Source organism: Camelus ferus, chromosome 7 (assembly GCF_009834535.1).
Source record: "Camelus ferus isolate YT-003-E chromosome 7, BCGSAC_Cfer_1.0, whole genome shotgun sequence".
NCBI classification, from domain to species: Eukaryota; Metazoa; Chordata; class Mammalia; order Artiodactyla; family Camelidae; genus Camelus; species Camelus ferus.
In genome coordinates, this window is record NC_045702.1 from 72,123,165 (window position 1) to 72,134,220 (window position 11,056).

At 37.3% G+C, this 11,056-nt stretch overlaps 1 pseudogene; it reads left to right on the forward strand.

The window, feature by feature from the left end:
- Nucleotides 1-256: 256 nt before the first annotated feature.
- LOC102518043 lies at nt 257-1,802 on the forward strand (annotated as a pseudogene).
- The last annotated feature ends 9,254 nt before the right edge of the window (nt 1,803-11,056 follow it).

Genomic DNA, 11,056 nt, shown 5'->3' on the forward strand with positions numbered 1-11,056 from the left:
CCCAGTACTGGGTGCCCCACCGCCCACTGCCCTCTGTCCTCCCGCGGCAGGCGGGCTGAGGCGGAGGCTCTGCGCGCAGAGCGGCCTGGGGCCTAGGGGCAGCAGTGCCCATGGAGATGCCGCCGGGGATGAGACGGGGGCCAGTGGCGCAGAGCGGATTGCAAGGAAACAGGGGAGCAAGATGGGGAGCAGAAACAGTGAGAGCAGCGACACCGGCCTGTGCACGTCCAGCATCTCCGGAGAGACCTAATGTCCCTGGAATTTGGATACAGAAGTACCTGCTCCTGAAAATAAAAACCTCCCGCCCCAACGGGACAGTGCCACACATGAACCATTTGGAAATCCCAGTAGAGCAACTGATGCTAGAACTTAATTTGTTACAGCATGCTCCCAAAAGAACACAGAATAGCAAACAAGGGATATTCCAATTATGGAGTTATCCTCATAACGAAGGAAGTTATCATGGAGAACAGGGATTTCAAAAAAGTCTTCAATGGAAACTGGCTGTCATGTGACCATTAGTCCCATAAGGCTGTTCGCTGTGAACCGCTCAGGAGCAAGCGCTTCAGCGGACAAGCAAGACGGCGCTCACCTGGACTGCAGATGGCCTTACATCTCTGCTGGCCTGACACTGCTGGAGACTTTTTTAAGGACAGAAATGAGCCTCAAATTAATTTATGCTCAACTAAAGTAAACAACAGTGGTGACATTTTAACGGCTCCAAATTTTAATTTGAAGTACGGAAACAGCATTGTGAAAGAAAATTTAACAGATGAAAGTTACTTCTAAGAAAATGAAAAAGCAAATGAAACTTCACTCAGCTATTTTAAACAGACAGACCTGAACTGTAAGCCAGAAGCAATAGGAAATGCTGAAGAATTTTTCACAGAAGAACCAAGTGAAGTGTTCCCATGTCCTGATTTTCCTCCCCTTCCTTTCAATACTCTGGACTTGCACAAATTAGCCCTCTCAAAATCTGAAAATTGGAAAATGATAGTGGAGCTTCTGGAAAGCTCCCTTTAACGTTTGATAACTCGGTTATTGGAAATGGAAAGATTGCAGCATGTGACTATTTAAAAAGAAAGGCCAAGACTGCAGACCACCTTCTGCACTCCTCGAGTCCCTGAACAACCCTCTTCTTCCAGAGCTATTCCCAAAACAAGACAGCCCAAGCTTTCTGACTCTTTGAGTCGTCAAATAACTTGGTAGATAAAAGTCATGAAAAAAGGAAAAGCAATTCTGGCTCTTGCAAGCTTGAATGCAGTGCTTCCAAATGGAAATGGAGCAGAACTGGCAAATACAAGTGGAATTCTAGACCATCTCTGAAAAGCTCATCCACTACAAAACAAGTGATGGCAGCTCACGATGACTTTAAGAATCTCAAAAGCTCCACTTTAAATCCATGCCAAGAACTCTCAGCCAAGCATGCTCCTGCCCAGACAACTCAGCTGCTGGTTAAAATGGTCTCAACCAGATGTCTGCCACCAAAGTCTCCCATACCAGTTTCACCTATACCTCTCTTTTCCTGAAAATCAGAGGGAAGAAGCTAAGGTACCAAGGAACAAAAACAAAAACAAAACAAAACAAAACAAAAAAAAACCCAAAAAAAACTTTACCAAAAAAACATGGTATTGAACAGACTATTCTATATTAAGAAGCTAAGCTATTTATCACCTTCGTTGATAGCTAAGGATAAGTGCTCACCCATCGACCAGGAATAACTCTTCTCTGTGTTTCAATGTAAGCCAATCTATTTGAAGAAGCCCAGCTAAAATATGGTTCCTTATTCTGAGATACAGGCATGAAACACACCCCCACACAGTTATTGGATGTGCTATAGAGCAGAACTTGTGAATCCCAGCTGAGATGTCTACACTTAACTCCAAGGGCTTCCCTGGTGACACATTTGACAGTGTCTAACATGTTATGTTTCAAAGGAATGTTTCACTGAGAAAACTAGTCAAGATGGCTCTTTTGTCATGCTTCTTTTCCAGTATAATTCCATCATCAATAAATGGTATAATAGACTTTAAAAAAAAAAGACAAGAAATAACAAATGTTGGGGATAGTGTGGAGAAAAGGGAACACTTGTGCACTGTTGGTGGGAATATAAATTGGTAAACTGCTCTGGAAAACAGTATGGAGTTTCCTCAAAAAATTATAAATAGAACTACCATGAGATCCAGCAATTCCACTTCTTGGAATTTATCCAAAGAAAACAAAACCACTAATTTGAAAAGATACATGCTCCCCAATGTTCATAGCAGTATTATTTACAACAGCTAAGATATGGAATCAACCCGAGTGTCCACCAAAAGATGAATGGATAAAGAATATATAATACACACATACACACACACACAGGAATATTACTCAGCAGTTAAGAAAAAAAAAAGAACTCTTGCCACGTGTGACATCATGGTAGGACCTAGAAGGTATTATGCTGAGTGAAATAAGTCAGACAATGAGAGGCAAATATGTATAATTTCATTTACATGAGGAATCTAAAAAAACAAAACAAATGAATAAAAATAACAAAACAGAAACATACTCGTACACAAAGAAAACAAACTGGTGGTTGCCAGTGGGGAGGAAGGTGAGGGGATAAGTGAAATAGGTGCGGGAGATAAAGAGATACAAACTCCCAGTTATAAAATAAATACGTCATTGGGGTGGAATGTACAACATAGGGAACATAGTCAATAATATTTTAAAACCTTTGTATGGAGATGGATGGTAACAGATCTATTGTGGTGATTTCATAATATGTAAAAATACTGATCCCTAAGTTGTACACCGTTCCCACCACCACAATCAAGATAAAGAACTTTCCATCACCACAAGTCTTCCTCTTGATAGCCCTTTACAGCCACACATCTTCCTTCCCTAACCCCTGACCACCTTCATCTCTATAATTTTGTTATTTCAAGATTATTAATGGAATCACATAGTATGTAACCTTTTGTGACTTTTTTTTTCATGCAATATAATTACTTTGAGAGCCAACCAAGTTTTTGCATTTTTATTATATTGTTCCTTTTTATTGCTGTATAGTATTTTAGGGTGTGGGAATACAAAAGTTTGCTTACTCATTCATTGGTTAATTGTTTCCAATTTTGGACAGTTTTGAACAAAGCTGCTATGGATGTTCCTATACAACTTTTGTGTGAACGTAAGTTTCCATCCCCTTAGGATAAATATCCAAGGGTACAATTACTGTGTGGCATATTTTAAGTGTATGGTCAGTTTTATTTGAAACTGCAAAATTATTTCAAGAGTAGATGTACCATTTCAAATCCCTGCCAGCAATGATCATCTACATTCTCAGCAACCTCTCTAGAATTTGGTGTCAAATGTGACTTTAAGGTCACAACCAGGGTGTAAATTTTTTTGTGGCTAGGTGCTATTTCATATCACCTTTAAAATGTTTATATAACAGTAACATTGACTTTTTAAAAGCCTATTGGGTGTTTGCTATAAACAGGATATTGACCAGGACAAAGATGTGCCTTTCCCCTAGGCAGGGACTCCAGGTCTATCTGCATGCAGCAGTTGCAAGCTCCAGTGTCAGATGCCAGACAGACAACATGAATGGGTGAAGCTGCCAGGGGATCAATGTATATGTGAACACAGTGGGGACTGTGACCCACTGGAAAGGACGAGCCTGGTAAAGGGACTGTCTCCAGTCAGCCATTCTGTCTATGTTTCTGCACATTCTGATTTTTCTTCAAAAAATGTGAAGTACAATTTTTAAATGGGAACTTTCCTGCTTTGTAAAGGTAGACCAATTCTGAATGATTCCAGACTTTGTAAAAGTCTCCAGGATCAACTTGTCTCCAGGACAAGTTTTTTGAGAATTACCATTTAGAGAGGTGAGTAGCCCACTAGAAAGAAAACAAATGTGCATATTCTCCCAGAAAAAGGTGATCTTAGACTAAAGTAATACAAGAAGGCTTTATAGTGTAGAACTGTACCTCTCAAACTAGGAAGTGCTTACAAATCATCTGTGGATCATACTAACTAACTTGCAGGTCGGGATAAGGACTGGGATTCTGCGTTTATACCACACCACCCGGTGATGCTGCTGGTTCAGGGACCACTCTAGGTAGCAAGTTTGTGGGTAATATTTGAGCTGAACCTTGAAAGTTGGGTTTTGTTTGTAGACGCAAAAATGGATCCTGGTAGAGAGAATGGTGCCATCTGTCATAAATGTAGGGTAACTTGGAGATACATGGGAATTTGTAAAAATCCTTACTTTGTATTGTAAATAGTTTACACAAAAAAAGAGGAGATAGAAAGGTATATGTCGAGCTAGGAGTGTGCTATATTTTATGTTCCAGATTTCAGCAGCCTGTGACACACATATAGTTAGATTACTACAGTAACAAACATCCACCATTTCTCAGATCTCTCCCTTGATTATAAATGGGTCTCTCAGTTACACTCATCTAGTGCCACCTGGCCATGTTCCTCTCAGCTTATAAGATGTCTTCTGCCAGAAATTTAAAGGAGTGTGCACTGCCTCAGGGCTCACTGATGTCTATATTGACACTTCTGTGTGTGTATCATCTATATTAAACCATTACAGACCAATATTCATTTAATCAACATATTACAGAATTCCTTCTAAGTAAATCCATACTCCAAGTCAATACTTGTTGGTTTTTATAGGTGCATAGCATGGGATGCCTGCCATAGCAATGAGGATGAGGCTATAGTCCGCCAGCTGCAGCCAGTGTAAACAACCAAGGGCCCTAGCCACTGTCATGAAATTCATCAATGTGTTTACATACAGGTCACATCCCCCAGGAGCTGCATCCTGCCAGCGATGAAGTGTGGCAGGGAGAGTTTTCTGTCACTGATTGACAAGGGCCCTTCTGATGGCTGATTTTGGCTTGAGAACTCTGAGGGCTTTGCCAAACCTTCCTCAGATTGCACGGCAGTCTAGGATGCTTCTCCCCAATCTTCCCTCCCTCTTTCCTTACTGGAACCAGACTTGCTTTGCAGCCCGATGGCTCTTACGGCCTTATCTGGCATCTTCCCAATTTTCTCTCCTATATGTTATTTCTCATAATGAAATCGTTGCCTTCTGCATCTCAGAAGACCCAGCCTAAGCAATGCTTACTCCATAGTTTGTGAAACACTTCCTTATTGGTAGACCGTCAGCTTAATTTCAATTTTTTTTGTTAATACAAACAACATGGTAATAAATATCATTCACTTGTATTGGTAATTTTTTCTCTTCTGTTGACTACATTCTTAGAATGAAATTGCTTAAAGGGTATACATATTTGAAATTTAAATAAACACAGTACAATTACTAAATGAATACATTTAAAATCAAAATACAACATAGAAAAACCCTTGGTTTTAATTAAGTACTTTTCTCATCCAGAAAAGACAAAGAAACAATGTAGCAAAAATACAGACTAATGAAATTTATCTCTTAATATGGTGTCTATAATCTTTGCCATAGCTTAACAATAAAACCTCTGTAGTCTATGAAATATCAATTAATAATTAATATATCTATTAATTATTTTGAATATGGATTACTGCTTACCTTCTGATTGAAAGCACATAAATCAAAGGGAAAACTAAGAAGAGCTATAAAACAAATAATTATGTTTATTTTTATTCAGGAGGTCTTATAAATTATTGTTCAAAAAGTGACATCTAGATGTTTGTGTAATCTGTAGCTATATTTTATTCATTTTTCCTTTTTTAAATTTGCAAGGATTGGTAAAAGTAGGCAGTAGTTGCAAGTTTAAAATCCACTGGAATACACTGCTTTAGAAAATAATATAGAAATGCACTGTGTTACGTTTGTTTCATCAATATGCATTATCTGGAAACTTTCATTAACAATTGATCATACATATGAATTAAACAAACAGAAAGAGTTATTATCTAGAACAACTATCATTTTCTATGGTGTTTGTTGCAAACAGTACTGGATAGCAAAATTCTTTGATCGAACATGAAGGCTTGCATCATCGTTAAAATACCATTTGTGTTTAAATGGGATTTGTATAAAGCAGCTGTATTTCGTACATTTACCGAGTAATTATTTTACTTATGTATCAAAAAAGAATATTATGCCATCTTTTTCCCTAATAAGCAAGGATAGTGTAATACAGAAGATCAGGATGTAATTTGAAAGATTTTAAAAACCTCTACAGACCAACCTTCTTCTAGACTAGCATTTCTATAAGTACTTCATATTTTCTGCTAAAATATCAAAACACCATTTAATCTATACAGTCACACTATAGCAAGTCAAAATTGAACATCTAATCTACAATTATTCAGAGGAAGGGGAAAAAAGACCTTACACGTTGTTTTAGAGCTTGCTGATCTGATGAGTTAATCAAAGGCTCTTCTAAGACAGATCCTTTTATGTCTTTTTCTTGCTGATATGTGTAAGAACTGAGATGCCACACACTCATTATTAAAAAATCTTTAGTAAATAATAGAAAAAAAATCTTTAGTGAGTTTTTTCATTATCCCTTTAATGAAAACTCAGTTTTTCACATGAAAGAAAGAGAAAAGGAAGAAAGGAAGGAAGGAAGGGAGAAAGTATTCACACTATCTTAGGTGTAACCAGGTATGAAATTAATAAGGTGCAACTTTAACTTTTTTCTGGTTACAATGGACAACAGAAATATGAGGAAAAATGAATATCCAATAGATTCGACACTGGAAGGTAAATCCTATTCAAGCAAAACTATGCAAAGCACAGAGCAGGAAAACCGTATCTTTTCATTTTACCTTGAACAATATATATCTTTCCATTTTAAATATTTTATTAGAAGTTCAAAATAATTATTCTAAAAGATACCATCTAGACAGATTAGCTTAAATCTATGACATGTACTCAGATCTTTCATACATTTCATTCTTTCCTTTCATTTTAAAGGAAAAATTTAAGACACAGCCACACACTTTTTCAGAAATGATAAGTCAAGAGCTTTCCCATCCCAAATACATCTAGTAAATAATATATAGAAAGCTTAATGCATATATAATACAAATATGTGCTAGATAAATAGATACAGAAATATTTATATACACACACACATGCATTATGCCTCACAGCTTCTCTGTGGGACTCCGTATCTACTCTTCTCCCTTCTCCATTCTGCTCTGTGCTTGGGGCTGAATGAATGAGCTGCATCAATGGGCTCCCCTGTCCTCTGGCTGCAAGTTAATTTTGGCCAATGACTTTTGAGGATATTTCAATGGACCTGAATCTCTCAGCCATAATCTTGTGGGGGAAAATCCACAGCATCCCACAAATACAAAATAAAGGTTAAAAATTGTAAGTTGGGACAATATTTTGTGGTAATTGTTCACAATTCAATTAGTCTCCTTCTAATAATTGTGATATTAATCTCTGTAGGCATTTTATTTCAGCATTACATGTTCTCAAATGCTTTTCAGAATTAGACTCCTCTTATTACCAGTCAAGAAACTGTTGGATAAAAGCCAATGTTTGCTGTTGTTCTGTAGCCAGTAAGGCAATTATATCTCTTTATATCTTGGAAATATTCAAGAGCTTTTAATTTCCCTTTAAGTTCTGAGGGAGCTGTCCTCTCAATAAGGTCCTGCAACTTCATAGGATCTCACTAACCCCAAGGAGAAACCACATTTTAATATGATTTCTGAAAGATGTTAAGTTTTTAAGTTACATTAAGACTTTAATATTTCTTTTAAAGCTGAAACAGTTGTTTGAATATGTTAAACACAATGGGAATTGCCAACTTTAATAAAAATAATTAGCAAGCTAATAGGTGAACAACTTCAATACTGCAACCCCCAAAACATTTGTATAAAGTAATGACTATGAGAAACACTGCCACACATGCGAGCAGAAAACAAGATTCAATACAGTTTAAGCTGAGTCATGCAGGGTGTGGTAAGGGGAGATAACTCAGCAGGAGCCATGAGGGCATATGTGAAGGTATGAACAGGTTTGCAGTGACATACAGAGTGTATAACGTATGCTTGTATAATCTGCCCAAGTTCAAATGTGAAACGTATAATGGCAGTGGCAGGAGATGAAGTGGTGATGAGGAGTTATTCTTTTTAAAGCACTTACTACCTTCTGCCTCTGGGCATTCTGCCCTGCTACCTTCATTTACTCCAGAGGGCGAGTCACTGTGAGGGAAGTGTAAAATGTGCTTGTAAAACTTAACACCTTGTCAACTAATACTCATTGAATGAACTGATCAAACCATAACAGGATCTTTCATAATTTTTTTAATATTAATTTTCTTGGAAGGTTAAAATTATTTTAGGCATGAGTTTCCTAGATATTCTGCATTTAGTTTAGTTCTTTCCCCAGCTGTATATTGAGGTATAATTGAGAAATAAAAGTGTAAGATACTTAAAGTGTACAATTTGAGGATTTGATATACGTATACATTGTAGAAGGATTCCTCCCAACCAGTTAATGGCACACCCATCACCTCACACATTTAGCTTTCTTCTTTGTGTGCATGTGAGAACATGTAAGTTCTATTCTCTTAGCAAATTTTAATCATACAAAACAGTGTTATCAACTATAGTCACGTTATACATTAAATCCTCAGACTATACTCATAACTGAAAGTTTGAATTTTTTTTTTTATCAACTTCTCGCTATCTCCCCCACCCTCCAACCTCTGCCAACCATTTTTCTACTTTGTTTCTAGGCGCTCAACATTTTTAAAAAAGACTCCACATATAAGTGAGATCACATGGTAATTTTCTTTTTTTGTCTGGCTTATTTCATTTAGCATAATGCCCTCCAGGTTCATCCTGTTGTTGCAAATGACAGAGTTCCTTCTTTTTCAAGGTTGACTAATACTCTAATATGGTGTGTGTGTGTGTGATATTTTCTTGATCTATCCATCTGTTAGACACTTAGGTTGTTTCCATACCTTGGCTATTGTGAATAATACTGTGCAATGAACACGAGAGTACAGGATGAATACACCTCATTTGAACCAGAAAATAAATTCAGTGACTATTTAATTGAGACTGCTGTCAGCCATGCAGCCCTGAAGTCAATTCTATGGTGTAGTTTATTCTAAAATAAGCTTAAAATCATCAGAATAATCACTGAACGGTGTGGATATAGTCTTATAGTCCCCCCCCCCCCCTTTTTTGTTTCATCTTGTTCTAAAAGCAATGATTTCAATTGTGGGCTGTGTTCAGTACTTTGAAATTAAGGCGCCTCTCAATTAGCGGCAAACTTCAATGGTAACATTCCTGCTGCTGGAAATATTTACTCCTTCCATGTGATACCTGTGTACGGGAAGTGTCCCTCTCCCTCCCCTTTGTTGTAGTAATGCCTATTCATTTTATAAGGCTCAATTTCAGAATATTATCCTCTAGGAAAATTGCCTGGACCAGTTAGGCTGGATGAGGTGGCCCTGCCTGTGCTCTTTAATGTCCTGTGCATTTAAAGATTAGTTATGACTTTATTTTTGCACCTACTGTGTAGTTTAATGGTTGTTTCTGTGTTGGTTTTCTCACTAGACTGTGAAAGCATTAAAGGAAAGAACTGTGTTTTTATTTTATGTCATATTCCCAGTGCCTAGCATGCTATTGGTTACTTAGTAGGTAATCGATCAATATTTATTTCAAAAATGAATGAATTTCACTTTTCCATATCAAAACAAAGACTTAAACAGTTGCCCAGTTGCGCCTAAAAATCTCAGCAGAATAACTGACATTGAAAGTTGTCAAGGAGCAATTCTAGCCTCATTATAACAGTTAAACCTTTCTGGAAACCATCAGTTCTGGAAGCAGTCCTCAGGAGTTGCTGATCCTGAATACCACCTGTTCTGAACTTCCTTTTAGAAGTTTCTGATTATTTTATTTTAAAAAATACAGTTCTTGTAGTTTATTTTAAAAGATATCTTGCCAGCAAAACAACCACTGATTAACTCTTGTTAACTTTGGTTCCAGTCTGACTTGAGAAACTGTGACTGTGACACTAGAGAGATTTCACAATTAGCTGCTTGAATTTCAGATATGACTCCACTAAGTCATGTTCCAGCTGTGAAGCATAATAGATTCATGGCTTCTTTAACTCAAAGGACTTTCTGAGCAAACTATCACAAAGTATAATAGTTTACTGCCTCAATGTCTTTTTCGTGTCTTAAGTATGGCTGAGCACAAGTGAAATAATGTAGCCAGTATCATTTCTACAGCTTTGCCTTTTCTTTCCAACTTACTTTCAACTTTCCTATCATCTGCACTTGCTTGTGATGATACCCTGGGATTCAGGGATCCCCTGCTAGGTTGTCCTCCTCCAGTCTTGGCCACAAGGTGGTGGCCCTCAATGCTCCTTCATGGCCCACTATCACTGAGAATCGCAATGTATCTTACATTTTATGAAGCTGACTGTATCACTGCCAGGTGCTCTGACCCTGTTAAGAGAATATCACAGGACTAGTCTGAGAAGTGAATTTGTTTATTGAAGGCAGACTAGGAAAACATCCAAGGATTTAATTGTTTTGGTTGTTTTCCAATTCCATGGCTCTCTGCTTAAAGTGGAGGAATGGGATGTTTCATGGTCAATTAATTACCAGGGGCTCATTCTGATCCTGAATCACACTACATACACTCTTCCACACCTTATCTATTCAGAGCCATCCCTGGTTTTGAGATGGGCTTTTGCAATGAATCTGAAGGTAGAATAGAGTTTTCACTTTTCAGTTACCTGTCTTAAACATATTTTCTTGCTTTCCAGATATCTTGAAATTTGAATGTAAAAGAGATAAAGGTAGAAGGGATATGATGTGGTAGAAAGTGGCTGCCTCTGATAGCAAAAGACATGTTCAGGTCTCTACCAGTCACTTATTACCTGCATGACTTAGGCTAATTCTTTTAAAGTATCATAGTGTAGGTATCATTATCTTAAATGGCTGATCATTATTCCTTCTTTGCCTGTCTTGTAAGCTTGTTTTGAGTATGAAATAATCAATTTTAAATGAAAAATAATGTGAAAAATGTTTGTTCACTCATTTAACAAATATTTATTGATTGCCAAATCTTCCTGTTA